The sequence below is a fragment of the Sciurus vulgaris genome (genome assembly GCF_902686455.1).
Source record: "Sciurus vulgaris genome assembly, chromosome: 7".
Taxonomy (NCBI): domain Eukaryota; kingdom Metazoa; phylum Chordata; class Mammalia; order Rodentia; family Sciuridae; genus Sciurus; species Sciurus vulgaris.
Genome location: NC_136467.1, coordinates 33,951,314 through 33,970,333, shown reverse-complemented (window position 1 = coordinate 33,970,333; position 19,020 = coordinate 33,951,314). Strand labels below are relative to the sequence as shown.

Genomic DNA, 19,020 nt, shown 5'->3' with positions numbered 1-19,020 from the left:
TAGTATTAGAATGGTATACCTTTTTCAATCTTTTTCTTTTATCTTATCCATGTCCTATATGTAACATGTGTTTCTTTATTTAGATATTAGTTTCTAAATATTTTTATCCCTAAAATGAAAAAGATATCCCTAGAGAGTTGTTGACTCCATGTCAGCAGAGAAGACAAGAAATCAAGCCTGGAATATTTTGTTGTGCCAATAAACTAAGGGAGTGCTTTAAAAAACATTGGCGGCATATCAAAAGGATAAAGTAGCCAGCTTTACAGGTCTCCTTCTAGCCAAATTTGGGGTCAGTTTGAACATCAGAATAAGCAAGAACAAATATTAGGTTGTAATTCGGTAAATAAAAAAATCCATGAGTCCATAATGAGAAAGAAAGAAAGAAAACAAAGTAAGAAACAAACTAGGTGAGGGGATATTTTCTTATAGCAGAATGGCAACTAATAATGAGCAAAAAGTGAAGTTTTAAAAATGATCAGTTAGGATATCATATTTGAAATGGATTCAGGCAGGAATCATCAGTATTAGTAATTAAACCATCCATGATAATATTTTGCATAGTAGGTGGACAATTAGATGAGAAAAATGATATTGACACTATCTAAAAAATCTCCCTAGCAATCATGTGGGATTCACGCTTCTGAACTGAGGGAAATTTCCAAAAGACTATTATGAAGACAATAAAAAAAAATGGAATATGAACACTTAGGTTAGATATGAATGTTATATAAATGATAATGGTACTGTACTGAGGTGATATTAAAGAGTATTCCTTGGAATATATACACCAAAGTATCAAGAGTAAAAGGAAATGATACATAGAGCTTACTCCCAAAGGTTCTTTGCACACTTTTGAAATTTTCTGGTAAACTTGAAATTATTTAAAACTAAAAAGCATGTCTCATAAATGGAATAGAGTTGGTTTTGTTTTCTAAAAATCTCATTCAACAACCAATAGCATGCTTTTAAATGAAAAAGATTTTGGTGCATTTATATTTAATGTAGTTACTAATATATTGGGTGTAAGCCTTCATCTTGCCATTTGCTTTCTATTTATTCCATCTATTCTTCTCTTCCTTTGATCAGCCAATTGCTTTTTATTATTCTTTTTTTTATCCTCTACTGGCTTTCCAAATATACTTTTTGCATTTTCTAGAGTTGTTATATTCAGTATTTTAGTAAGTAGCTAGATGTTTCAATTTAATTATAAATTAAATAGAATGAAAATTCAATTCCTCAGTTGTACTAGGAAGTACATTTCAAGTACACAATAGCCTCACGTGGTTAGTGACTACTATATATGATAGTATAGGTTATAGATTCTTCCTATTATAGCAGAAATTTCTATTGGGACCACATTGCCCTACAGATTAAAATATGCATCCCTAACTTACTACCATGTCCCTTAATTTCACATTCTACCTATTTAATGTAATAATACAATATATTTCCTTTTAGTCTTTAGCCCTTTGTATGACTGCCATATACAGTCATGTGTCATTAACAATGGGGATGGCTTCTGAGAAATGCATCATTAGGTGACTTCATCATGTGGAACACTATAGAGTTTACTTACACAAACTAAAAAGCTACAGCATCACCAGGCAGCTTGATCTTATGGGACCATAATCATATTTGTGGTCTGTCATTGACCCAAACATCATTATGTGATGCATGATTGTATTTTACTTGTACATTGTCATAAATTCCATAAATGGTTTGATTTTTCTTTAAATGGTAAATATCTCCTTTAAATTGTTATAGCAATAATATTTTTATATTTATTCACCAGTGCTTTCTCCTATCAATGCTTTTTATTCCTTCTTTTTTTTTGTCACAATTCATTTTTATTAATAGAAAATAAACACTTATTCCAGTTTCAAAGTTGTTATACTTGAAGTTCCTAATTTTTAAAAAATGAATTTAAAATTAATCACTTAATTCTACTTTGACTAAGACGATGAAACTGTGGCTTAAAAAAAACTATTCAGCACCATTTGCTCATAGGTCTTTGAGAATTTGTTCTTAAAATATCTGGGAACTATCCTGTCTGCTAAGTACAGGAACTGCTGAGCTGTATGAGAAAGCCTCTCTGGGACAGCCAATGGGAAGCTAAGCAACCATCACAAGAGGAGTCAGTGTACTTCAGCAAGGTAACTCAGAGTATACAATGGTCCCCTCCCTATACTTCAACCCAGGAGGGACATGCTTCTAAGCGCTGAGGTATGAGTAGACAGACTATTATTTGCTGTTAGAATTGATCTTTCCAGCTAATAACAGTAAATCTCTGGCACAGATGCAATTGGTTCTTAATGTCTGTGATTTTAGGAAATTCTGTAAATAATTTGGATTTAGTTTAGTTTACTCAAAAAATACACCTTTAATAAGGTTCACTACTATGGCAGGGTAAGGGTCTGCCAGTTTAGTGTCCTTATAAACTATACACAGTGTGTAGGCAAATCATATTCTTATGCCATACTTTAAAATACTGCGTTACTTAAACAAATATTTTTAAAAATGTCTATAATTTGAAGCAGCTGATGAAACTAATCCAAAGTATGACAAGGGAGATTCACTCTCACTTAAGCTATGTTGCTTAGAGAACTTTAAAAACCATGTAGCCTTCCAGCCATTCAAGGAGAGGTAACAGGCCCCACTCCTCATTCTTTACTGTGGAATTCCAACTGGGGTTGGGCCAGAAATTAGCACTTTCAGATGTTTCAGGAAAGTCCACAGAAGTGTTGAAAAGTCTTTTAAGCAAAAGAATGTCTAATGCCTATCGTTATGCATCCATGAGAAGTCATGCTCAGCAGAATTTCCTAATAACACAAAGACAAGTCCATATACTTAATCAGATGACAAAGGAATGAGGTGGACTATTTGTCATGGTTTCTGCTGCCTTTTTTCTATATTCTGTACCAACAATGTGAGTAAAGTGGACTTTTGTGAGAGAATTAGTGTTTGATTGCCAGGACCTCTTTTGGGCATTTCTTCCTAAGTGGAATACACAACAGTTATGGGAGTGGGGTAGATAATACAGGGAAGCTACTCTTTCCAGCTCAGAAGGAGTTGATGAAGCCCATATATGCATTCAAGAAGCCCATGGGATCCTTTAGCTGTGGGTAGTGGCTAATGTGGTCATCCAGAATCGACACTGTGGACCGCGGCAGCGTTTTCCTGTACAACTCCAAAAACTCTGGATAGGGATTTATAGGATCCAAGGGCCCATAGATAAAATGAATGGGAATAGTTACAGAGGCGAGAGCTGCCACCCAGCGTCTTCTAATCTTCTTCCTCTGATTGATGTACTGTAAGAGACTGTCAATGACCAAGTTCCCGTCATTGTTTCGGATCCCTGCCCACATATCCCACAGCTCCCTCTCAGAGGGTCGAGTATATGGTCCAAAGACGGGGGTAAGACCTCGAGAAAATACAAAGAAGTTCATCAACCTCGTGAGGATGGGTGACAGCACGCCTCCATCTTTAAGTAGCTTTTGGAGAAGGAGAGGACGATGAGTCTCAGGAAAGATACCTCCATTTGACAGACAGAGACTCTTTATGGTAAGCCGGCCGGATCGATTTTGCTTGTACCTATACAGCAGCTCCTGAGCAACAATGTCCCCATAGTCATGAGACAACAGGTTGATCCTGCGGTTCTGGAGTCCTAGATGGCGCAAAAGCGCCTCCACGATGCTGGCCTGCTCAAATATGGAATAGTGGTGTGGTCTCGGTTTGTCACTGAAGCCAAAGCCTAAGAAGTCAAGGGCAATTACTCGATGAAATCTCAGGGTCAGACCTTCCCAAATCTTGTACCAGTCATAGCAGGAAGTTGGAAAGCCATGTAAAAGCACAACTATCTCAGGACTGCCAACTACACCCACAGAGTCCTGGTAGAAGATGCGCAGTCCCTTGTAGGTGAAAAACTTGCCAGAAGTCTTCCATGAGTGCAGAGCAGGGGACAGCTGAGGGGGTGGGATGTGCAGGTACGCAGCAAGCAGGGGCACAGCCAGTAGCCCCACCTAGACCCACCATTCCCTCATCCTGACTCAGGTAAGACCTGGGCTACAGGACTCCATGTCTGGGGGGAACCGGGCGCGCATGCGCTCCTTTTTTTATTCCTTCTTAAAGACCCATGCTTCTGAGATTATTTCTCTTTAGCCCAAAGAACTGCCATTACTATCTGATGATGTCTAGTTCTGCTGACCTCAAATTCTCTTAGCTTTTGTTGTCTTTGGTTTTCAGCTGTTTCACCATGATGTACCTAAACATGATTCTTGGTACTTACACTGTTTGGGATTAGCTAAACCTCTTGAACGTGTAGGTGTATGTCTTTCATCAATCTTTGAAAATTATCATCCATTGTATATTAAAATACTTCTGTTGACAAATTCTTCTCTACATCTGGACCTTCAATTATTTTTATGTTAGGTTGTTTTTTCATTGTCTTGTGCGTCTGTTTTTGTATGATCCATAAGCTAAGAATAGTTTTGGCATTTGAACTCCAATTACAGTTATCCCCCCACTAAAAGTGATCATTAATCTTTGTTTATTAGACCCATATTACAAAAACCTGTACTCAATTATTACTATATATATTTGAATTTTATAAGTAAAAATTATCTCTCATTATATAAATACGTACATATATCCTTGATTTCACTTTTTGGCCTATGAAACTTAAGCCATCTGGCTATTGCCTGGAAACGTGCGTTTTCTCTGATCTAGGTAACAGAGGGAAAGTTCACAAAGGTCCTGCTTATCTGTGATTTTTGTAACTGCTAATTTCACAGCTCCTCTTAGAAGAAATGTGTGACTAACCAAATTAATTCAGGTGCATAGAGAGTCTTTTTTTAAAATATAACTTTGGGTAAACGTACATTATTTATGTAAGGACTTTGAAGCCTCCTTATCAGCTTTTCTCCATAAGTCAGTTTCATCCTAGAAGCTTCTGTTACTACAGCTGAGAGTTTATCACATAAAAACACCTTTGCTTTATATTTAGTCTGATAATAAGAGACTAGGGTGATTAAATCAGAAGGATAAAATATTGCTTATTGAAGCTTTTTGTATCCTTTCCTCTTGTTTCTGGTAGACCAGCTTGCATGGATTAGTTTTAGATCATGTTTTGTTTTGTTCTGTTTGTTTGTTTGTTTTTTGCTTTGTTAGCACACAGTATAAATGTTAAATTAGAGTTAGCGTTTCAGCTAATTATGGGTGTGTAACAAACTACTTGGCTTAAAGCAATAACAATTGTTATCTCTATGGATTGTTCAGGTGGTTCTGCATTACGAGATGGGGTTCTGGGATGGTTGGAAGAGCCACAGTATCTTATTTTTTCGCTGGCAATTAGTGGTAGCTACTGACTGGGAGTTCAGTTGAGGTCTTTGGTCGGGAGGCTTGATTCTCTTCAAGGAGGACCTCTGCTTGTAGCCTTCTGGACTTCTTTGAGCTTTAAGATGAAGCATTACAAATTAGTCCTAGAAGTTACAAACCAACATTGAGTCCTGTTGATCAGAACATAACACAGAAATACACTCTAGTTTTATAATATGTTAACATTATGGGAAACTGGGTGAAAGTTACACAGTATTTCACAACATTGTGTTGGCAACTCTTCTGCAAGTCAAAATTATTTTCAAGTTAAAAAAAAAAAAAAACAGGTCACAGGATCAGTCCAAATTTAAGGGTAATGAAAACAGATTGCACCTTTTGGTGGGGAGATGACCAGGTTATATTGAAAGAGTATGTGGGATGGGACACATCATAACCATGACATATTTTTTTTTGGTGGGGTGCTTGTATCTGTTTGATCACAAATGCTTTCCTTTCTTTGTTTGATAATCTTTCTCTTACTTTTGAATCAGCCTTGTTCATATTGCCACCCACTCTCCCTTGAATCACATTTTCTGACCATGATTCAGGTTGTCCTAGATAAGACTAAGAAGCAGTCAGTGACTTAACTACTGTGTCATGCTAACCCTGAGACAAAATTGTTCGCAGAGTGTAAACTAAATGAGCTAAAGCAGAGAGTGTTTTGCTCAAAAAAGCCTGGGACTCTTTGCAGTACCTTCTAGAATCTAAATGAACTGCTAATCACCAACATGTATATAATGAGCTAATATATCACCAAACACAATTTTTTTTACAGCTTTGCTGTGATAATTTTCAAGTTATAAATAACTTTGTATTTACAACCACATTTTGCCTTCTGCCTTGACCTTTCCTGAAGTTCCAAATTCACTTTCTGGTGTTTTAACTTTCCTTCACACCTCAAATGATAATACACAATTTATAAGGCAAGAGCATGAAGCTTGGGGTTATTGGGCATGGAAATTCTACCCAAGTTTCATTTCTTAAGAAAGCACATATGCATAAATAAAATTGATCTATTTTTTAATGCTATTTATATATCAGGTTTGGAATAAGAAATACTCTATTTCTCTAAAATGAATTGGAAATGTCTCCATTGTTCAATGTTAAATAGTAATTTAATAAACACAAGACATCTATTATTTGAAGGTAGGACAATAGGGACCCATTTACAAAACCACCTGGGCAGTACATATTTTTTAGAAGTAGATCTTTGGTCATCTAAAATTTTTCTGTGAATAGTGATCTATTCATGTTTTTGACTTTAATTTTTAAAATTTGTAATTCCTAAAAATTCAGCTGTTTCATTTAGATTTTCAGATTAGCTGGCAAATGACCGTCCTTTTGAATAATTCTCCTTCAGCATAATGAATAATTTAAAGATGTTTAGAGCAAGTCAAGTGTAAAGGACAAAAAGGAATAAAATGAGCATATTTTAATGGTACTTAGGCAGATATAACTTGCCCTGACTGCTGTCAAATTGTTTTAAAGCAATTTTGAGCTTTGTTGCTTCTAGAAAGAATTACTTAGAATGGTCCATTTTAAAAATCAAATGTATAAGGTATCTTATTCAGTTATACTCTTTCTTCCAACCAACACTATGTTCTTCTCCATTTATGAGACGGAACCTCTCCCTTCTTGAAACAAAGGCAGGCTACTGATGAACAGAAAGAGATGTTTGAGTCACTGTGGAAGCAAATTAGCAGGCGACCATTTTTACAATCTAGGAAGAATAACGGGTTGAATTGGGAGTCTAGGGTTCTGTCCCACCTTCAACAACTACTGATACAGATTTCCTTTACAGAGAAGTTATCTTTTTACTTCAGATTCCTCTGGGATCATAATAGCTTCTTAATTTTGATGAAGTAAAACTCTTCCTGGTATTCCACATAGATTGGACAATGATCCATTCACATGTACTGCTCTCAGTCACATCTAACACTGTTAGGTGCATCTTCCCCATGACCTGGCATTACCTGGCCCCAAGTACATGATACCTTACAGTCCTCTGAATTTGTTCAATTATTCTCTTCCACATCATTCTGTGTCTTTTCATGAGTTCCCTAACTACCTCAGTAGCCCCAGTTTTTTCTGCTCTTTTCCATAACCATCTTTGACTCTATGCCACCCCTCACTCTCCCCTTACAACTTTAATCATAGTTAACAACTCTATCATCAATGCCTTTTTTAAAAAATTGCTACTGCTCTGTTCTACTTCAGACCCTCTTGCATTCTCTCTTGTTTCCTGTGGCAAGAGAATTAGGATTCATTTAGCATCTAGAATGAGTTAGATTCTGGCAGATGCTCACTGCCTTCTCTATCTTGCTTATCCTAGTAAGTGTTCTTGGGCTGCTTAACAATCAACCACAGGCTAGGGGCTTAAGCAGAAGAAATGTACTTTCTTATAATTCTGGAGTCTGGAAGGTCAAGATCAAGGGTCAGCAGAGTTAATTTCTTCTGAAACTTTTTCCCCTGGCATGGAGCTGGTTATTTCCTCTTCCTATGTCCTGATCTCATCTTATAACAACACCAGTCACATAGGAATGGGGCCCACCCTAATGATCTCATTTCAACTATATCTTTACCAGATCCTGTCTCCTAATGCAATCACCTTCTGAGGTAAAAGGGTTTTAGGATTTAGACATATGGATTTTTTGGTGGGTGGGGATGTAGGTGAAGATACCATTCAGCCTAGAAAATTCTTCTGCCCCTTTTCCCCTGATCTTCTACTTAGGATTTTTCTGAATCAAACTAGGGGAAAGGATGAAGATTAAAGAGCTAATGACTTTTAATTTAGCTGATGCTTTTGATGCTCTCACTCACTATGACGGATTTGAACTCTTGATTTTTGAAGGAACAACACACCATACAACCCCCTTTTCAACAATGGCCTCCAACCTACACCTTCCCATGATGCTGGTGATGCCCGCGTCGGTTCCTGCCATCTCCCCCTCAACTGATGCCCTGCCGATGGTACATTCCACAAAATTTTCTTAGTATTTTCAAGCAGTCCTCTGGGGCCAGGGCTTCCAAAGTGACTAAAACTTGGCTTCTCTCTTGATGTCCAACAGACATGGGCACAGAAATCGTACATCCTGCTTTGTCTCTGGAATTGCAGTTTGTTCCTTTCTTCATAGTACCTCTCTTCCCCTGCCATCAGAGGTGACCCCCACCAATTTCTATTTTCATATCATTCATTTCCAGCTTCTTGAGAAACCACTTCTATTCAACATTGTTATTGAGACTCTAGCCAGAGCAATTAGACAAACCAAAGAAATTAAAGGGATACGAATTGGAAAAGAAGAGCTAAACTATCCCTGTTCGCTGATGACATGATTATATATTTAGAGGAACCTGGAAATTCCACCAGAAAACTCTTAGAATTCATAAGTGAATTCAGTAAAGTAGCAGGTTACAAGATCAATGCTCATAAATCCAATGCATTTTTATACATAAGTGATGAATCTTCAGAAAGAGAAATTAGGAAAACTACCCCATTCACAATAGCATCGAAAAAAATAAAATACTTGGGAATCAATCTCACAAAAGAGGTGAAAGACCTCTACAATGAGAACTACAGAACACTAAAGAAAGAAATTAAAGAAAACCTTAGAAGATGGAAAGATTTCCCATGTTCTTGGATAGGCAGAATTAATATTGTCAAAATGACCATACTACCTAAAGTGCTATACAGATTCAATGCAATTCCAATTAAAATCCCAATGATGTACCTTACAAAAATAGAGCAAGCAATTATGAAATTCATCTGGAAGAATAAGAAACCCAGAATAGCTAAAGCAATCCTCAGTAGAAAGAGCGAAGCAGGGGGTATTGCAATACCAGATCTTCAACTCTACTACAAAGCAATAGTAACAAAAACGTCATGGTATTGTACCAAAATAGAAAGGTAGATCAATGGTACAGAATAGAGGACACGGACACAAACCCAAATAAATACAATTTTCTCATACTAGACAAAGGGGCCAAAAATATGCAATGGAGAAAAGATAGCCTCTTCAACAAATAGTGCTGGGAAAACTGGAAATCCATATGCAACAGAATGAAATTAAACCCCTATCTCTCACCCTGCACAAAACTCAACTGAAAATGGATCAAGGACCTTGGAATCAGACCAGAGACCCTGCATCTTATAGAAGAAAAAGTAGGTCCAAACCTTCACCTTGTTGGCTTAGGATCAGACTTCCTTAACAGGACTCCCATAGCACAAGAAATAAAAGCAAGAATCAACCACTGGGATAGATTCAAACTAAAAAGCTTTCTGTCAGCAAAGGAAACTATCAGTAATGTGAAGAGAGAGCCTACAGAGTGGGAGAATATCTTTGCCACTCATACTTCAGATAGAGTGCTAATTTCCAGAATCTATAAAGAACTCAAAGAACTCTACACCAAGAATACAAATAATCCAATCAACAAATGGGCTAAGGAAATGAACAGACACTTCACAGAAGAAGATGTACAAGCAATCAACAGATATATGAAAAAATGTTCAACATCTTTAGTAATAAGAGAAATGCAAATCAAAACTACCCTAAGATTTCATCTCACCCCAATTAGAATGGCGATTATCAAGAATACAAGCAACAACAGGTGTTGGTGAGGATGTGGGGAGAAAGGTACACTCATACATTGTTGGTGGGGCTGCAAATTAGTGCAGCCACTCTGGAAAGCAGTGTGGAGATTCCTTAGAAAACTTGGAATGGACATACCATTTGACCCGGCTATCCCACTCCTTGGCCTATACCCAAAGGACTTAAAATCAGCATACTACAGAGATACAGCCACATCAATGTTCATAGCTGCTCAATTCACAATAGCCAGACTGTGGAACCAACCTAGATGTCCTTCAATTGATGAATGGATAAAGAAACTGTGGTATATATATATACAGTGGAATATTACTCAGCCATAAAGAATGATAAAATTATGGCTTTTGCAGGCAAATGGATGAAATTGGAGAATATCATGCTAAGTAAGATAAGCCAATCTCAAAAAACTAAAGGACGAATGATCTCGCTGATAAGCAGATGAGGACATATAATGGGGGGTAGGAGGGGTTAGCATTAGGGTTAGGGTTAGGTTTAGGGTTAGGGATAAGGAGGAAGGAAGGAGTAAGAAGGAGTAAGAATGGAGGAAGGAAGGACTGTATAGAGGGAAAAGAGGGGTGGGAGGGGTGGGAGGGGTGGGGGGAAAGGGAAAAAAACAGAATGAATCAAGCAACATTGCCCTATGTAAATTTATGATTTTTAATAAAAAAAAGGAAAACAGATCCAACTGCACATCAAAAATATTATATACCATGTCCAAGTGAGATTTATTCCAGAGACACAGAATGGTTCAACATGTGAAAAAGGATAAACATGATATGCTACATCAGCAGAATGAAAACAAAAACCACATGATCATCTCAAAAGATGAAGAAAAAGCATTTTTATAAAGTCCAGCATCCCTTCATAGTGAAAATTCTCCATAAAGTAGAGATAGGAGGAATGTACCTTAACACCATAAAATCTATATATGCAAACCCAGAGCCAACATCATAATGAATGAGGGAAAGTTTAAAACGTTTATTCCAATTACTGGACCAAGACAAGGATGTCCATTTTCACCACTCAATCAGTATAGTACTGGAAAACCTGGCTAGACCAATTAGGAAAGAACAAGAAATAAAAAGCATTCAAATTAGAATGCATAAAGTCAAATTATTCCCTCTTTGAAAGTGACATGATTTATATGCAGAAAAATCTTAAGACTCTACCAAAAACCTATTAGAATTGATACATGATTTCAGTAAGGTTGCAGAATACAAAATATATAGAGAGATATAGGTATATATGTAACATTTCTATACACCAATCATAAGCTATTGAAAAAGAAATACAAAAGTGGGATTCCACTCAGAATAGCGATATAAATAACTAAGAATAAATTTAAACAAGGAATTGAAATGTCTCTACAATGAAAATGTAAAAACACTGGTGAAAGAAATTGAAGAAATTGTGTAAAGAAAACTTTACACAGAATGTAAAGACATTTCCCATTCATATATTGAAAGAATTAATATATGAATGTCTATACTATCCAAGGCACTCAATAGATTGAGTGCTATTTCCATGAAGCATCAATGTTATTCTTCACATAAATGGAAAAGTCATAAAATTTATATGAGACCACAAAAGATTCTTAATTGTCAAAACAATCCTGAAGAAAAAAGAACAAAGCTGTAGATACCACACTGACTTTAAAACATACTATAAAGCTATAATAAACAAAACAGTATGGTACTGGCATAAAAAAACAACAAATAGACCAGTAGAAAAGAATAGAGATCCCAGAAACACGTTCACATACTTACAGTCTGATTTAGCTAGCTTTTTTGCTGTCATGATCCAAATATCCAATGAGAAGGACTTAGAAGAGGAAAAGTTTATTTCATTTCATGGTATCAGAGGTCAGCCTATAGATAGCCAACTCAATTGCTCTGGGACCATGGTAAGGCAGGACATCATGGGGAGAAGGTCCAGTAGAGGAAAGCTCCTCAGTTTATGGAAGGCCTGAAGGAGAGAAATAGGGAGAATATGGATGATGCATATTTCCAGGGTATGTTCCCAGTAACCCACCTAGTTCAATCATGTACCAACTACCTATGGACACCACCCAGTTTATTTAAACTAGGATGAAATGAATAGGGTTCAGAGTCATCATCTAATAATTTATTTCTGAATATTTCTGTATTAACAGAATTAAGCCACAACATTCAGCTCCTGGTTCCCAAAAGCTCAAATTCGTCTCACAATACAAAATGCATTTAATCTATCTCCCAGAGCCCCATAGTCTAAACAATTTTATTGTCATCCAAGAGTCCAAGTTCAAAGTCTCATCTGATATTCAGGGTACACTCTTTAGCACGAGCCCCTGTAGAAATCAAAAGCAATTTGCATATATCCAACACCACGGCACAGAGTAAACGTTCCCATTCCAAAAGGGAGGAATAGGGGCATAGAAAGAAGAGATGGAGCCAAAGGGAGACCAAAACCCATTGTGGCAAGCAGGTACCTTAACTCCACATATAGCATCTAGGTCACATGGCTGTGAGATGTGTTTTCTAAAGGGTTTGAGCGGTTGCAATACAAATGGGTTCTCTTTTAGCCTGGCTCTCTCTGTAGGCAGCAGCTTTTCTTGGCAGACAATCCATGTTATTGGCATCTCTTATTTCCTGGTGTTTCCATTCCAGCTTCAGCTTCACCTTTAAAGCCTCACACATCACCTGCTCAGGGGCAACCTACAGGGACTCCAACCCTGCTACACTCCCAGGCCTTCCTTTCAAGAAAGATGGAACATCCATGACCCCTGAATTTTAGCATCCTTTGTTTCTGCAGAACCAGCACCACATAGATGATGTCAAGGTCTGAAGCCAGCTTGAACAGTACCTGGGGCCCCTGGAATCAGGGCTGTTGAGCCTCCGAGTGCCCCTGTGGCTCAGCAGGAAAATCAACTTCCTAGGACCCCTGTGTGAGCAGTTTGCTTCCATGATCTCTTCTCAAAGGGATTTTTCCCTTCTAGACCCTTGAGCCTGTAATGGGTGTGCTTTTTCAAGTTCCCGAGACGCCCTCAAGGAATCTTTCCTATTGTCTCTTTGCAAATTACTTAGCATCTCTTTGATTATAATCTCTTCAGGAAGCACAACTTCCTTGACCCCAGATTTATGTGCACTTCCCTGGCCAAACTGCATAATTTTAAAATCCTTTCGCTCTGTTTCTACTCTCAATTTTCATAGTAAACCTGGCACGAAGCTGCCAGTGATATCCATGCCCACTGTGGGGCCTTGAAATTCCCTTCACCAGATTGATTAGTTCATCACTTTTCTATTCAGCTTCACAGAGTCTCAGAATGTGGGCAAAATGCAGACAACTTCTTTGTCAGAATGTAACACAAGTGGCCTCTAGTCCAAATCCCAAAAGATTCTTCTTTTTCCTCTGAAACTTCATGAACACAGTCCCCATTCCTATCAGCTTCTTGTCTTCTGAGCTCCCATGAGAATGGCCCTTAAGTTCTGCTTACAACATCCTAAAACTTTTCCCACTTGCATCTCTAAACTTCTCAAATTTCCTGCTTAAATAGTTTTGTTCCGAAGTCTTTTGAACTACATAATCAGGTTAGTCACAGCAATGATCCCACTTCTGACACAATTTCTGTTTCAGTTAACTTTTCATTGCTGTGACATAAATAACCAACAAGAGATACTTAGATTAGGAAAAGGTTATTTCGGCTCATTGTATTAGAGGTTTCAGTTCATAGATGGCTGACTCCATTGGGCCCAAGGTGAAGAAGCACATCATGGGGAAAGGCCCAGTAGAGGAAAGAGGCTCAGCTCATAGCAGGGTCAGAAAGTAGATGGATGGGGATTGGGTTACAAGGAAGAAAAGCCCTTGCAGGACTTTTTATATGCATATAAATGAATTTAGATCAGTCTTTCTTGTCAAATAGGCATACATCCAAAGGAAATAAAATCCATATGTCAAAGAGATATCTGTGTTTTCATATTTATTGGAGCACTACTCGCAATAGTTAAGACAAATAATCAACTCAGATGTCCATTAGTGGAAAATGGATAAAGAAACCAGTACATACACATAGTGGAATATTATTCAGCAATAAAAAGAATGAAATCTTGTCACTCGAATCAACATGAATGAACCTAAATACTGTTAAGTAAAATAGGCCAGGTCCATCAAGAGCAATAATGCAAGTCTTCATATGTGGAAGCTAAATGAATATGATCTCACAGAATTAGAAAGTAGAATACTGGTCAATAGAAACTTGGAAGGGTAGAGGAGAGGGAATAGAGATATTGGATAATGAATATCAAAATACAGTTGGATAAGGAATAAGTTCTGGTGTTGTATAGCACAGTAGGGTGATTAGAATTTACAACAAATTTTTATATATTTTTAAATAATGAAGAGAAGAGTTCAAAGTTTTTCAATACAAAGAAACGATAAATGTGTGAGGATTTGGAAATGCATATAATGTTGATTTGATCATATGCAACAACACATTATGTACATGTATTGAAATATCACACTATACCCCATAAATATATATATATATATATTTATTGTGTCAATTAAAATTTTAAAACGAATCTGGTGTCAGGGAAGATATAAGATAAAGATAAAAATTCATTCAATCAGAATGACAATTATCAAGAATACAAGCAACAATAAATGTTGTCAAGGAGTGGGAAAAAAGGTCCACTCCTACATTGCTGATGGGAATGCAAAATGGTGCAAACATCATGGAAAGCAGTATGGAGATTCTTCAGAAAACTTGGAATGGAACCACCATTTGACTGTTATCCTATTCCTGAGAAAAATGAGAAATTACATTCCACTTATGTATGATCTATCAAAATGTATAAATGCATTCTGCTATCATGTGCAACTAATTAGAACAAGTAAAAAAACTAAGAATAAAAAATAAATAAAATATTTTTACTAACTTGAAAAAAAAATTCAAGGGTTATAAATAAACACTTGATACTTAAAATCATGAGACTGGATGAGAGCACCAAAAGAAGATAGAAAAGAGATCCCACAAACTCTTGTATTGTTCAATCCCTGTTATTTAGATGTGTCTCTGAGGAAATGTTGACAGTATGATATTAGAGTGTTTTGTACTCTCTTATTGTGTCACAGGTATGGTTGGTAAAGATCTTTCAGCACTGAAAAGGGTTGAAGATCTGGGCCAATTTATATAAAGAAACAAAACAGACTAGAACAAATGAAGAATAACTTTAAAGATTAAAATAAATTTCCAGTTCACTTGTTTGCACTTCACATTATTTACTCCCTGTTCCTCCATTTACATGCCAACTAAGTGATCTAAACTGACCATAATAGTTTCCTCCCCTGGTCAATAAAGGTTGAACAGTGATCAGGTGCAGGACAATCTGATCAATGAAGAACAAGGAAAGGGTTGCCAAGGTCACTTGAAAATGAAGCTTTTAGACTCTTAGAGAAAACTATGGGGAAGGAAGCTAAGTTTATTTCTCACTGATACAGACCAGAAAGTTCATACTACTGCAGGTCCACATCTTATAAAGATGAGCGTGACCATCCTTTGGATGAAGCTGATATTGTATATGGCCCAAGAGAGACCTGGGTCCCTCTTAACATCACAGAGCTATGAAATTATCTAACACAGAGATCTACCCTACTATTGTGTGAGCTGAATAAATAGCTTTATTTCTTCTGCCAGTTTTAGTTGCTTTTCCTGCTACTTGCATGGGAAGGTATCCTAATGAAAGTATCATGTGTAGAGTACAAAATGAATCAGTTCCAGTCTTGTTAAGACCCTATGTTTACAGTTAAGTTTAGATTAATTGTATTGTTCATAAAGGGTTATGATAAGAGTCCTAATCACAAGATAGTTGTCTTTTGTTTGGCTTCAGAGCACAGTTCATAAATCATAAAATTAGGCTGCTTTTAAGGGGGAAACTCCATACAATTTTTCTGTTTTAACACCAGACTATATAATAAGACTGGTGTCATTAGAAGTAAAGGACAATATTTCCAAATAAAATTGATAGTAAAGGCTGGAAGTAGGAAAAAAATTAAGGAAAATGATTTGTTACAATCAGTGCCCTGCAAGGTTTCCATTGCACCTGAACTCTGACTGCTCAGCACCTATGCCATTCATTTGGTTGTGTTAACTGTGGCCTTGTATGTTTTAATAATTAGCCTCATAATCCTTAAACTACATGTGCCATGCCAATTAACTGTAATGTGTATCTTGGTTCATTCTGATCACATCCTCTATTCTACGTATAATACTAGAACGAATGAGGAAAGTGTGGGTCAAAGGAGCAAAGTAAGTTTCCAGTGTTACCCCCTTGCCAACCAGTAAGCAGGTTAATGTTTAGTAGCAAATTCTGGCTACTTAGTCCCAAACTTAAACAGTGCTTGCACATAGACACTCATTAAATATTTACTGAGCGAATGACAGTCCTCTTTAGTTGTTACATTAGTCACAGTGCATAACCTCAAATTTAAATCCCAGGCCAGTTCACTACGTTATCATCATTCTATGATGAAAGTTGTGAGCACCTTTGAATAGAAAAACAGAGGACCTGAATATTTCTCACGGTAATCTCTTTGTATACACTGCCACTGACATTGTGCATAATAAACCTACATATTGTCACCATAACAACACATTGCCCTTAGTCCTACTCAGATCTTTAGACAGATCTTATGCACAGGATATTTAGTTTCATTCCATTCAATTCTGCTTTAACCTTTCATAATGAACCTAGAAATAATAAACAACATAAGTTTTTGCTTTAAAACTCAGGAGTTCCATGAAGTTCTTAGTTAATAGTTCACAGAGTCACATGAAGCATGTGTGATTATTCCCTATTTAGAAATTGTTTTGTTTCCTTAACAAAAAACAGAGAATCTACTGTTTGGTAAGTGTAAAATTATGTGCCAGAAATACAAAGATAAGCAAAAATGCTCTTCCTTACCCACAGACAACACAAGAGACGCTATTCATATATTATGACCTATAAATCTGTAAACTTAAAATTAGAAATAATGTGGTCAGATAGTGTTATCCTTGTTTTCTCTAATGCATACACAACCAATTATCAATGTCTCTTTACGTTTGTAGTTTGTTTCAGATTTCATTCTGAGTGTCCCATCTTATGACAGTGTACAGTTTATCACTTGTCAAATGACAAGTCAGTCAATTAGGAAATAAAACACAAGCAGTGCATTTACTCCAGTCAGTGGGCTGCCTTCTGTCATATTTCAAAGTATAGTGGTAAAGTAGTATCGTCCCTTTGTGCAATAAAATGTGCTCTAGGAAAGTTCATAGAAAATATAAATGTCTTCAGTGTTTAATTATATTTTATATTGAGTCTTCTTAATTATCATCCTTCAGATTTTTCTAGGGCTGGGGAAGGTGTACAAAGTTGGTTAGGATTGGTAAGAACAATAATAATGATAATAGTAACTATTATTGAGCCATTATAATATAATGTATTAGGCATGGTGATCTGCCTATTTAAATTCATTATTCATGAATCCTTACAATAATCTAATGAGGTTATGCATCACCATCAGCCCCATTTTAAAGATGAGAATCCTGAGGTTTGAAAGGATTGAGTAACGTGTCCGATTTCTGAATGATGGAGGCAAAGTGGAGGAAATTCTGAATCTTCTTGGCTCTCATTCTTCTTAGTAAAAGGTCTGGTCTTATTTGATCTCAAGGTAACCGATACATAGACCGTTTACAGAAGAATTTTTACAAGTGAATATTTTATTAAGCAAAAACATTTCTAATCCTTTGTCAGATATCTTGGGTTATTAACTTTTCTCTTGCTATGAGTAAATTTTACTTTCTGTCACTTTATAGTGCCAAAATATCTCCCCTGGGGTTCTAGAACCAAAAAACTACCCCCCGCGGGCCTTGTGTCGTTTCCCTTCAGACATGTGCCTTTCTTCTTCAGAGCCCTGCTTGCACCATTGCGCATGCTCCAGGTGGCAACGCTGCAGTGGGCTTCGGTTAACAAGTCCATCAGCAGACAGCACCACTGTGGGTGGAAGGGAAAACAACTTTCAGTTTGGGATGAAATCAAAGCGGACACTGTCCATGAAAGCAGTGGAAAGAACTGGAAGTATAACTTTGAAAGACATCATTATTCCCTTAGAGACTCCATACTGAAGAAAGCTCATTAAAAATATTTTCTCCTCGGCTTTGTGTGACTGGGAAATACTTAATGTTAAAAACAGAAGACAACAACTCTAAGACTAAAACCTGAGAATGAATGGGAGGAGTTAAGTTTCACTTGGAATCCTGTAAATAAGGCAAGAAGAGAAGTCAGAGTTTAAAAAAAAAAATGGTAGCATTCTTCTGGATTTCCAAGTTCATGGGTAAACCTGAATGTCCTGACCACTTGAAGTGACTTGAATGGACATCTAGAAGTCTGACACTTTGCTGGAGAGCACCTCAATTATCAACTCTTCAATGACAGTGGGAAACGAGGGGAAGGAGGCTGCTCTAGAAGAGCCTTCCAGGGTGATTTAAATATGGTGCTAATGCCAGTACACAAGATTGCATGGCCTGCCCGAGGGTTTCTCTTCCTTGGCACCACTGACATTTGGGCTAGATGATTCTTTTTTTTTTTTTTTTTTTTTTTTTTTTTAGTTGCAGGTGGACACACTACCTTTATTTAATTTATTTTTATGTGGTGCTGAGCATTGAACCCAGTACCTCACATGTGTGAGGCACGTGCTCCACCACTGAGCTACAGCCCCAGCCCTGGGCTAAATAATTCTTTATTGTGGGTCTGATGCTTAGCAGCTTCTCTAGCCTCTGTCCACTACATGCCAGAAGTATGCCCCTTTCCACAGTCATGACTGTTGAAAGCATCTCCAGACATTGACAAATGTCCCTCGTGGGGCAAAAGCACCTCCAGTGGAAAACCACTGGCAACCTTCCTACCCAGTGATAGCCCTATGGGAAGGTTTCTTTATACTCCCTCTGTTAATTTTGCATCCCAACTCTTTTGCTTACTAGCAGTGTAGTCTTAATCAAATTAGAAAATAATAATGTAGTTATTATTTA

At 37.0% G+C, this 19,020-nt stretch overlaps 1 pseudogene across 1 annotated transcript; it reads right to left on the bottom strand.

Annotated features, from left to right (window-relative positions):
- Window positions 1-1,831: 1,831 nt before the first annotated feature.
- Window positions 1,832-4,040, bottom strand: LOC306666503 (mesoderm-specific transcript homolog protein-like; annotated as a pseudogene). The gene has a single exon. The product of its transcript is annotated as a mesoderm-specific transcript homolog protein-like (transcript).
- Between the last annotated feature and the right edge of the window lie 14,980 nt (window positions 4,041-19,020).